At 36.8% G+C, this 10973-nt stretch overlaps 1 non-coding gene and 1 pseudogene across 1 annotated transcript; both read right to left on the bottom strand.

The window, feature by feature from the left end:
- Positions 1-841: 841 nt before the first annotated feature.
- LOC113063632 (nucleolar protein 56-like) lies at positions 842-10945 on the bottom strand (annotated as a pseudogene).
- Positions 1823-1889, bottom strand: LOC113064504 (small nucleolar RNA SNORD57). Its single transcript, XR_003278835.1, has one exon. It is a non-coding gene; the product is annotated as a small nucleolar RNA SNORD57 (small nucleolar RNA).
- Positions 10946-10973: the final 28 nt, after the last annotated feature.

The following is a 10973-nucleotide window of genomic DNA, read 5'->3' as shown; positions in this document are numbered from 1 at the left end:
GCCAGCAGGTAACAATAATGTTTCTAAGCTTCGACATTGTCACTACTGTGAAATTAAAACATCTTAAAAACATTGCAAGAAAACGTTCTTGAGATTGATTGTGTGCCAATCTGCAATGAGATCATTGGAGGGGATGAAAATGCATAGGAGAGAGCAGAGGTAGGAGAGTGTGAAGCCCGTGGCTGTTCTGTAGGAAAGCACCAATGTCTTGAACTTTGATGCGGGCCGCTACTGGAAGCCAGTACATAGAGATGAGAAGCGGTGTGAATCGGGCTCTCAGAAAACAAGACTTGCTGCTGCATTCTGAATCATTTGCAGAGACCTGATTGCACATACTGGAAGTCCAGCTAGAAGAGCACTACAATCCAGCATAGAAATGACAAGAGCCTGGATGAGGAGCTGTGTTGCAAGCTTTGTTCGGAAGGGTCGGATCATCCTGATGTTGTGTAGTGCAAACATGCATGATCACGATGGGCAGTCATGGCCTAATGGTAAGAGGGTAAGTTTAGAAACTTAATCTTCTGTAAGAGGAGAGAAGCCACACTAATGCACAACAGTATTGTAACCTGTATAATAATTATTAGCTCTACATGTGTAATAGCACATGCAGAATGTTTGGATTTCAAATGAAATGTTATAAACTGCAAATTAATTTAAAAGTTGAATATGGAGAAGATTGATCATGCAGAATATACTAATAGTAATAAGCATTAAGAGATCAAGTAGATTTTTATAAAAAAAAAAAAAAAAAATTTAAAGCCTAACTGATTTATGCACTTTCTAGTATGAATCAGAATAGCTGGAAAACTTTGGAAAAACAGCTTGAAGTAGACACCACATGCACGATTTCATTTCACATTTACCATCATGGCAAGAGTTTAAGTACAGTCTTTACAAGTTAAAACATATGCATAACTCCAAACAGCTCAGACATTACTATGAATAACCAAACAAGCACTTATCAGGTGAAACAATTTAATCAATTAGAAGCATCCGAAGTGAATTTAGAAGACAAGCTTTAGTCTTTTTATTGATGCAACAAGGCCATCCTTTTCTTAGAGCAAGGCACCTATATAAACCATCCAATTCAGAAAGGTGCATTGAGAATAATGGGAAACAAATCGAGACTCAATGCATAGCTTTTTGGCTCAACATTTTTAAACGCTAAACCATGAGTCCAACCCTTATTGAAACTAAATATAAAGCCGTACAATGGTGAAAAAGTTCATTGAAGGAATGAATTTATTCATCCTCTGCCTTTTTCTTCTCCGTCACATCAGCCTCCTGTCACCACTTTCTCTTTTTCTTCTTGGCAGGCACCTAATCGACACCGTTTGTCAAGACCTCCTCAACCTCTGGTTCCTTCTCAGCCACCTGCTTTTTCTTTCTTATGCCATCTCAGTTTTCCTGAAGGACAGAAAACATCAACATCATGTATGAAACAAAAAAAGAACCTGCTGTGATACGAGCATGTCCTGCTCACTTCAGTGATCAAGCCCACTGAGTTGGGTCTGTCAATGGTCGGAGGAGCTTTGCTTTAGCATGCCAGATATGAGACAGGTCCACGAGAAGGTCCAGCCTCCAGTATAGTCATGCTACTTGTGCTAAACACCACGGATGTACTGTTATTCACACGTACCTCAGCCTCACCATTGGCATCTCGTCATCTCCGTCTGCTGTGGAAAGAGCTTCCAATTTCCTCTTCACGCTACTTTTCTCGAGCTTGTGCTTTATTTCAGCAGCCACCTCACTAGCCTGTGAGACAGAAATAGGTTAATGTATTTGCATTTGTACAAGCTCATAACATGAGTTTTATAATGCTGTGTCAGGCTCATTAAATCAGTTTTCACCTCCATGTAGGAGTCAGGAGACAAGAGTCATCACTCACAGCACTTCTTTGAGTTACTCATTTAACAGGTCAAATTTGGAATATTATGCCATTAGATTAATTTAACATCAGCTAACATGTTAACTTAGTGAGTTTTGTTACTACAACATTTCCTAGTCAAAGGTTTCATTTGAACTAGCATGCTAGCTACTGATCACTTCTCACCTGTACAACAGCTTTCATGATGTCCAGGTTCCTATGTGGTGCCTCTCCGGTCTCATAGAACGCCAGATGTTCTTATACCTGGTCACCAAACACACAGGTGAGAACCTCTGTGTGAACAGAAGAAAAAAAAAAAAAAAAAAAAAAAAAAAGTCAAGGACAAACAAGCACCACTCAAGAACACCAAAGTGTTTGATCCAAAGTTCTACTCAGAAATGTCATCTCAACAACCACTGTGGTGGATTACTGTTGACGAAAAATAAAAGCATCATAGCAAGAACCAAACAGCAGTAACTAAAGAAATGAGGGGAAAAGGGATACTCACAAGAAAAGCAGTCAATGCATGATGCAACTGTAGTTTGTGAGGGACACAACACAACTGGAGAAAGTCTCAACGTTCACCAAGTCAATAGGAGATGTGTCCATACCTTCATTAAAAAAATAAATAAGTGCATAAATGTCTCCCTTAAATCACTGGAGCACTAAACCTAGTTGAGCTTAAACGATTTAGTGAGTTATGCTTGTTCAGTTAGGTATGCTGTCATCACATGGTTTCAGGGGATTGACAGATTATAATAACATCATAACGTCCGAGACAAACCCACATTAAGCATAATAATGGCAAAGATGAGCGCATCTTACCCATAGAGCTGCGGGACGCTTCTAGGATGGCCTGAGCTTTGCCACTGGCCATTGTGATTTCCTCTATAGCTTCCAGCATCTCCTCGGTCAGCTCCTTCCCATTCCCAATCAGCTTGGCCCAGCTTACAATACGTACTATTATCATTCACTAGCTTTAGCAGTTCTGGAAAGTGGTAGCCGTAGCATTCACTGCACAGGAAAAAAACAGAGCGAGTTCTAATATGAAAAAGTTCCAATAAGGGCCATTGACACAGAATGAGTCCACAGAATAACAGCCATGCATGTCCATCAAGCACGTTTACCAGTCCCTCCAGAAAAATTCACTTTTTTTATGATTATTGCGGGCAACAATCCTTGATTTTGCGGCACGTTTTCTTAAATGCGATGGAATATGCGGGATATTTTTGCAATTTTATGCGATGAAATTGCAAAAACTGCGGTTTGATGAAAAAGAGAGAGAGAAAAAAAAAAGGTGATTCCGCCAACACCTTTTTCTCACTAGGCTACTACCTTAAATGTAAAGAGTAGTTTCTTATTACTTCCTATGATAAGCGAGCATACTAAACCACAGAATATTTAAGTTGCAATCTCTTACTGCAACGTAAAATTTTACATACTACTAATATAATTACAACTGTAAATTTGTGGTACTGTTCTGTAACAAAAAGTGCAATCTTACAACTGTAAAGTTGCATCAACTTCTGAATGAAAATACAGCAGTGTTAGTAGCCTAGTGACAAGGGGGTGTTGGGGGAAATCACCTTTTTCTCTCCATTTCATCAAGTCGCAGTTTTCTCAAGTTCTCGCAATATAATTTGGCTCCACTGTAATGTAACAAATCGGGAAACTGCTTTGTGCGTTCTTTTGCGCTTATTTTGGTTGGCAAATAAGAATGATTTGCGCGCTTCAAGTTTCACCGCGGAGTTTGCAGATGATGTTGACGTCACGTAATTACGTCACTTCATAAGGCAATTTATGCGGCAAAAGAGCGACGTATTTGAAAAATGCGGCCTTTGGCTGATTATGCATTAAATCAGGCGATCGCATAATGGCGTTTTTCTGGAGGGACTGGTTTACATGGAAAAATGATTGAAAAGTAGTGCATTGGAATGGAAAAAGGCTGCATTTTGTTTTTTGAATAATCATGCATCTCTAAGTCACATTTACTAGGTGAAAAAGAACTTCCCACTCAAGGTCTGTCTCCTCCTCAGGTTGTGTTCACTCCAGTCTGATGGACCAAACACTCCTGAGGAAGGACGTTACTGTCCCTCCACTTTCTGTACAGCCAGAGCAATGGGGGTCTCTGTCTGTGGTAAGCATTAGGAGGTTGCTCTACATGTTTCCTGTAGTTTGATCAATCTTACCGTACACGCATGGAGAACGTGTCTTTGTCCAACTGATCATGGAGGGCGATGGACTGGATGATCATGTTGTTCGCCCTGTTGACATTAAACTTGACTTTGGCTCAGGAGAAGCTGTGACCCAAACCCAGCCGAGCTTTGGACGCAGCCTGAGCAGTCCCTTAACCAGGGAATGAAAGTGCAAACACACACCTGTCAATCACAAGCAGATGCATTAGAAAAAGTTAATGCATGACATAGAAACAGTTAAAAACACTTTTTTTGCCTGTCTGTTCAGATTTTCAGTATAAAGCATCAGAAATCAGGTCGTCTAGGTACATCATTACAGCAGGCTTTAGAAAATGTTTGGAAATATGAATCTGCATATTAATCATTTAAATCAGGGGATTTCAAAACTTTTCCAGGGGTCCACAAGGGAGTGAAAGTGCATTCAGGGAGATGGAGAATGGAATAAAAAAAATTAGCGTATCCAAATAATAAGTCCATACATTTATATTACAAATGTTCAACAGTAAAAATTGTCTTTCATACATCAAAATGTATAACTACCTTAGGGTCCTTTATACAAGGACGATTATATTTGGGGTCCATGTCATCTAAAATATTGAAAACCCCAAAAAAAAAAAAAAAAAAAAAAAAAAAAAAAAAAAAAGCTTTGCTCACCCCTTATTATTTCCGCTACAACGCCTCCAGTCTGAATGGACAGATTGATCTCTTCTTGAAGCACAGCACCAAGTTTAGCATCAGACACCCCCAACATTGCCTACTTTTTACCACCGGATGAAGGTTAGTCTCCAAGAACAACCTTAGACTCTCATGAACAACTCCTGTCAGAATCAGATTAGAAACTAGGTGAGTAAATGTAGGTCACAATATGCAAGTTTACATGACAACATCAGATGATCAGTTAATATGTCGTCATCACAGTCATTCAGGGGATTGACAGATTATAGGTACATCATTTCAATCAAGGAGCAGTTTAAAATTAGACCTTAATTTCTCTTACCTTTTGAGACTGCATTGATATTTTCCAGTGAACATTAGGTGGATTTAAAGGGGAAGAGCGCACTTAGTTTGAGCACACTACTGAATTTGCCAAGGTTTAAGACACTTTGCTCCACCTATAGAAGATAAAAAAATGTGTAATTTAGAAGACACTTGGATTTAAATTCAGATGAGTTTGAAGTAATACGTTGAAAGTAGCAATACATCTATTCATCTGAGCAGAATGCATTACTGAAGAAAAAGATATATCTCTCTCTCTATCTCTATCTATCTACACACACGTGTGTGCGTGTATAAATCAGAAATGAAAAAGCACCTGAGAGAAAGCTCATTGATTTGACCTAGACCCAATACCATAAATCACTAATTATACCAAAAAGGGACGGTCTCAAATGCTGCATTCTTACATTAATAATCAAGAATACATAAAAAATAAAGAATAATATGAATCTGATAGTATGGAGTTGCAGGTCAAGACTTTTCTTTTATGGTCTATGGTCAACACCAGCACTCATGTAAGTTAGCCCACATGGCGCTGGCACCTCAAAGTACAAAGCAAATGCTCAGTTTTACAAATTTAAAATGTTTAAACAACATTGCGTAAGCAGAAGATAACAACAGTCGCTAATAAACTAACGTTACCCGTTTAGATTTTTTTGCATTAGATATTAAGCTTTTTCTGCATTAGATCTTGAAGCTGGGGAGCTACATTAGCATGTAGCACAGACACACCACGTGTTCCTCCAGCGGATCAAAGTCAAACACTCAGCGCGTGCCACTTTTAAAACTGATCAGCATCTCATAGCTCTAATTACCAAGACATCAATCCAAAACACTAACGAGAAAGGAGTGAAACTTGAAGAGCCAGGTAAGACGGAATTGAATGGCTGCTGTGGTCTACTGTGAGTCCTTGTGTAACCAGGCTCATCTTTTATCCTCATACAGCTAACGTTACAGTGATTGATTAAATGCAGTTTGTAGTGTGCGATCGCATCATAATTGTGCACAACAGACCAATCAAAGCAATTGTGATAGCAAATACAGCGCAATAAAGCTTTCAAACGTAAGACAATACTGCAAGACATAAGTTACACTGGCCATGCAATAATGGTATTTGAAATGTTTCAAAACACCGATCTACATCTCTAAAGACTGTATATTAAAAAAAAAAAAAAAAAAACTAATTTTTACCATGTTTTCTGACCTCGTGCACCACACACCAAAGAGCGTGTCGTTCCCTCTGATCACTTGAACAGGAAAGAACTCCGCATGCGCTCAAGTACGCAAACCACACTATTAAGTCCCGCACCCTATCGCGAGAAATCAAAATTTGCATGTTTTGTGGGAATGTTTGCGCCACCTGTTGGAAAAGCTTGGCAACGGAAGATGCGTGACACAGTGGACATGCTGTAGCAGAAGAAAAATACATTACACAGTGAAGTATTATTAGAGAATGAAGAATTGTTGATGGAAATAAACAAATATATATATATATATATATATATATATATATATATATATATATATATATATATATATATATAAATAAGAATCCACGCTGAATAGTGTGTATCAAGGGTAATTCATACAGTGATTAAAACCAGAAGAAAGTTGGTGGTTTTCCAGGATTTATGGTGTTAGATTGTTGGCAGATTTATTTGGATTTAGTTGAAAATCATTATTGGTGTGAAATAAAAAAAAAACAAACAAAAAAAAGTTACAAAATAAATAAATAAACATTTTAAATTGTCATTTGTCCCAAGATTTAGGGTGTTTTTGATTTTGGGCAAATTTCTTTGGATGAAGTTCAAAATAAAATACAATAAATTAAAATAAAATAAAAAATTAAATACTGTTAATTATTACAAAGTATTTCAATGAAAATAATTGAATATTAGTTCAGTATTCAACTATGACATTGCTCTATGATTTTGACAATTATATTCATTGAGAGAGTTGAGGCCTCTGAGCTGACTGGCCAAAATCCTGATTTTACGTTTTGGGATGGACAACGTATTTAAATAAAGATTGAGTTCACACTATGTTCATTTTATTTTAGATTAATAGTTTATCAAGCATAACTTATCTATCTCAAAAAGCTTTATATGTGCCTCTTTGTAAGCCATATTTTACATGCTGAAATCATTTGCCAATAAAATGTGACTATGAGTGTTTAGAGGGGAACAAATATATTAGATGCAGAAACATTTGTGAAGAGTTATGACAGAACAGTTCTGGTCGCACACTCATCCATCAACTAATTATCATACAAATGTGCCATAATGTACCACCCCACAGCAGTAAATACCAGTGTTAAATTAATTTTAAAAGAGAGCATTGAATCTACGACCATATACCCACATCAGTAGGGAATGCAGAGTACTTTAATACAACAAACACACACACTTAGGAATAAAAGCTCTAAGTATGCTCTTTATGTTTTAAAATGTTGTATTTTGGAACACTAAAACTCTTAAAAGTAATAGTATTGTGTTTTCAATGGATTTCATATGGATTTGAGTTTCTGATTGGATTGTTTCCATCTGAAGGGGCCAACCTGTGGAAATAGGGCTAAAGCTTACTGCTAATAAGGGCCCACATTGGATCAGCTTTTGGGAAGATGCTGCAGAGCATCATAGAAGAGCCAGAGACCCGGTAAGGAGCGTTTTCATCCATTACAGTAAAGTCTCTTTTGTATTTCATATATACTGTACATACAGACCGCTCTAATGTTTGTGCTCGGTTTTGACAGTGAAATAAAACCGGCATTTTTATCTTGCATTCAATGACAATTGCAGACTGATGATTCAACTACTTGTGACAAGCCCAAATGTTTTTTCTATGAATGTAAAAACCACAAAACTCAATAAAATTGAAAGTGCATGCCATTTTCAGTTTCCCATCATATATAGGTAAGTCTGGTTTAAACGGTTTATCGACATGCTAAATTCATTTTTAGACTTGAATTTGCCTCTGAATACTTTATTTCCTGTAAAACTAGATTAATAAATATCATTTAATATGGTTATGGTAAAATCATGCTTTATATTTTATTCCACTAATGCCTTTAGATCTTGCAATGTACACTGCAAAAGTCTCTTATGCTCACCCAGACCGCATTTATTTGCTTAAAAATAAATAATCTTATGAAATAAGAGCCCTCCTTCTTTTCTTATTGATAAGTTTGAGAAAAGAACTACTACATCTCAGAAGGCAATATCAAAAACAGAACTCTATGTAAAAGTTGTACAAAGAGCAATAATGAAAAGAATGGGTTTGTTCTTCATTCGAAGAGGTTTTGAACAGTATTTTCTGCTCTAAAAAAACAGCGTAAGAACAACCAGTTACTGATGGAGCTTATGAAACAATTAGTAATGGCCAAAATTGTATCTAAGTCGGCGTCACATAAATCTTCAAAAGACTTGGAATGCAGCGGTCATATGGACAGCTTTTATGCAAGTTTGGTCTGTTTTTAGAGCTGCAAAGATTTAAATCACAAGTTTGGACGAGGGTGAATAAATCAGAATTGAACTGTCTCTTTAAGGTTTGGCAGTCAGCCTCTCACAAAACTCATATTCCTTTTCCCCAAGAGCAGGATCTCTGGCAGAAGGTGCTGGTAAGACCAGGGAACAGTCACTGTCAAAAGTATTTTCCTGTTATTCCTTCTGCTTCTTCAGACACTGCGCAGTATATTGTACTGAAAGCCCCTTCTTCAGCAGTCTGTGGTGAAACAAAATACATAAACACACATTAAGTCAACTTCCAATTAACAATTTCTGTTGAATATTTGCTATAGCCTATATTATATAAAACAAGTATCATGTCATAAATCTGATTGGCTGATGTTTAAATTAGATTACCACATTTACTTTCACTCCTTTCAGGAAACCAAGCCATTTCTGCTTCTCAGGGAAGCAACGCTATAGTTACTCTCATTCTGGTTTTTGTTCACTTTCTTCCATTCTTTTGTAACAATCGATATTATGGTGCCTTTAAGGCAACAAAACATCCATGTTATGCATAGAGATGTGGAGTAACTCCCTTGCAGCAGCTGCACTTAAGGGTGGTTTGTGGGCATTTTTCCAGAGTCACAGTAAAAATGAATAGCCCCAACACATTATTTCCACCTAGCTCTGGAAGCTTAGTGCACTAGTGCAGCCAGATGTGTTGTGGGTGTTTTTTATAGTGATTGGATCGAACGTCAAGCTCACTTTGAAGAAGAAAGCCAACCAAGTTAAAGAGGAATCGGATAATGAAGTTGTAATTTCTCATTACGTCGGTCAGAACTACACCTGGATGCAGAGAGTTTGCAGTCACACCTGAAACACACACAAAACCATGGTTTAAATTGGGGAAAAAATTAAAGCACTTTCTTCTCTTTCCAGCATGAAATATCGCTCACCTTTTCAACCTCATATCCAGACAGAAAATGCATTTTTGTTTGTGAAGACATTCAAAACAGAAGTGCTTTTCTGAAGTTTTTTTTTAATTGCTTAGACATAAAAAGTGGTACTCTAGTCCCACTCAGTGAAACCACTCATATACTGTACATACGGAGTGTGTATGTGCATATGCATGTATGTGCATTCCACTTTGAACACAAGAGTAGTGTTTTACATTTTTGTGCAGTTTGGGGTGTATGTGGCTAATTATTTTATGCTCGTGTGTACGATTACCACGCAAAAATAGTGTTTTGCTTTTGCAAGATATGTGTGGCATTTTTGCATGTTGTGTGTGTGTTTTTTGGTTTTGTGTGTAGAGTTTTGAGAAATGGAGTCATAGTTTAAAATACGAACCATAAAAAAAAAAAAAAAAAAAAAAAAAAAAAAAAAAAAAAAAAAAAATAATAATAATAATAATAATAATAATAAATAATGAATAAAAAAAAAATAAAAAATAACGGACATACAAATTTGATTGAATTATCAACTAAAACAAAACAGAAAAACTGGATTTTTTTTTTTCTGTCATGGATAAAAATTTTACATTTATCATTATTGAGGTCTCAACTTTAATTGACTCGGTATCTTGCCAAATCTGAGCACAGCTTGAGACATTTTAACGCTCTACAGGAGCTTAATTACATTTCATAATGTTAAGGAGACATAGATTTGAGATTTTTCCATGCAAATATTTTTTCTTTCCTTTATGATCATTGACACAAATTAATTTATAAATAGAATTTACAGTGTACATTATGTAAAATACTGAATCTTTAAGTAATGTCAGATCATAATCAATATCTAATTTGGACTTTCTGCTCATTTTCTCATGGCAGCAGCAGTCGGTCAGTTTACGGAGTTGTGGTTTGGACATGTACCTGTGCCCTGAAGCCTGCGTGCTGACTCATTGGTCCAGATGACGTTGTGCAGCTTGGTGTGGTTATATGCAGCATCCATCACATGCTTTAGATTGTGACCGCGGAAATGATCAAAGTTTACCTCACCTTTCCAGTGATTCATAGACGATACATTTACTATACGAGCTGGAGCGGATTTCTTCAAAAGGTCTGTGTGACAAAAAAGAAAAAAAAGAAAAAAAAAGTTACACCCAGAATCCTGAGGTGTTTTTTCAAATGAATATTTGCCAAAAATGTTCTCACCCTCAGTCCATCCAAGAAGTAGATGAGTTTGTTTAATATGATCTTATATCCATGATATTGCTTTCTCCAGTAAAAAAGTAATCTAATCTGAACCAGGAGATAAATATGCTGAAAACAAGCACCATTTCAAAAACAGTTGCTGGATTTTGATACGAGGACAACAGGTGAGGAACTACAGATTAATAAAATATTATAGATTAAGAACTCTTACTTTGGCTAGAAGCCATGGTTTAAAACAGGGGTGTCAAACTCGATTCCTGGATGCCCTGAGCCCTGCAGTGTTTTTGTTCTAATGCTCGAACACACATGCCAT

Source organism: Carassius auratus, chromosome 46, assembly GCF_003368295.1.
Source record: "Carassius auratus strain Wakin chromosome 46, ASM336829v1, whole genome shotgun sequence".
Taxonomy (NCBI): Eukaryota; Metazoa; Chordata; class Actinopteri; order Cypriniformes; family Cyprinidae; genus Carassius; species Carassius auratus.
The sequence above is the reverse complement of the archived record's forward strand: the minus strand, read 5'-3'. Positions and strand labels throughout refer to the sequence as shown.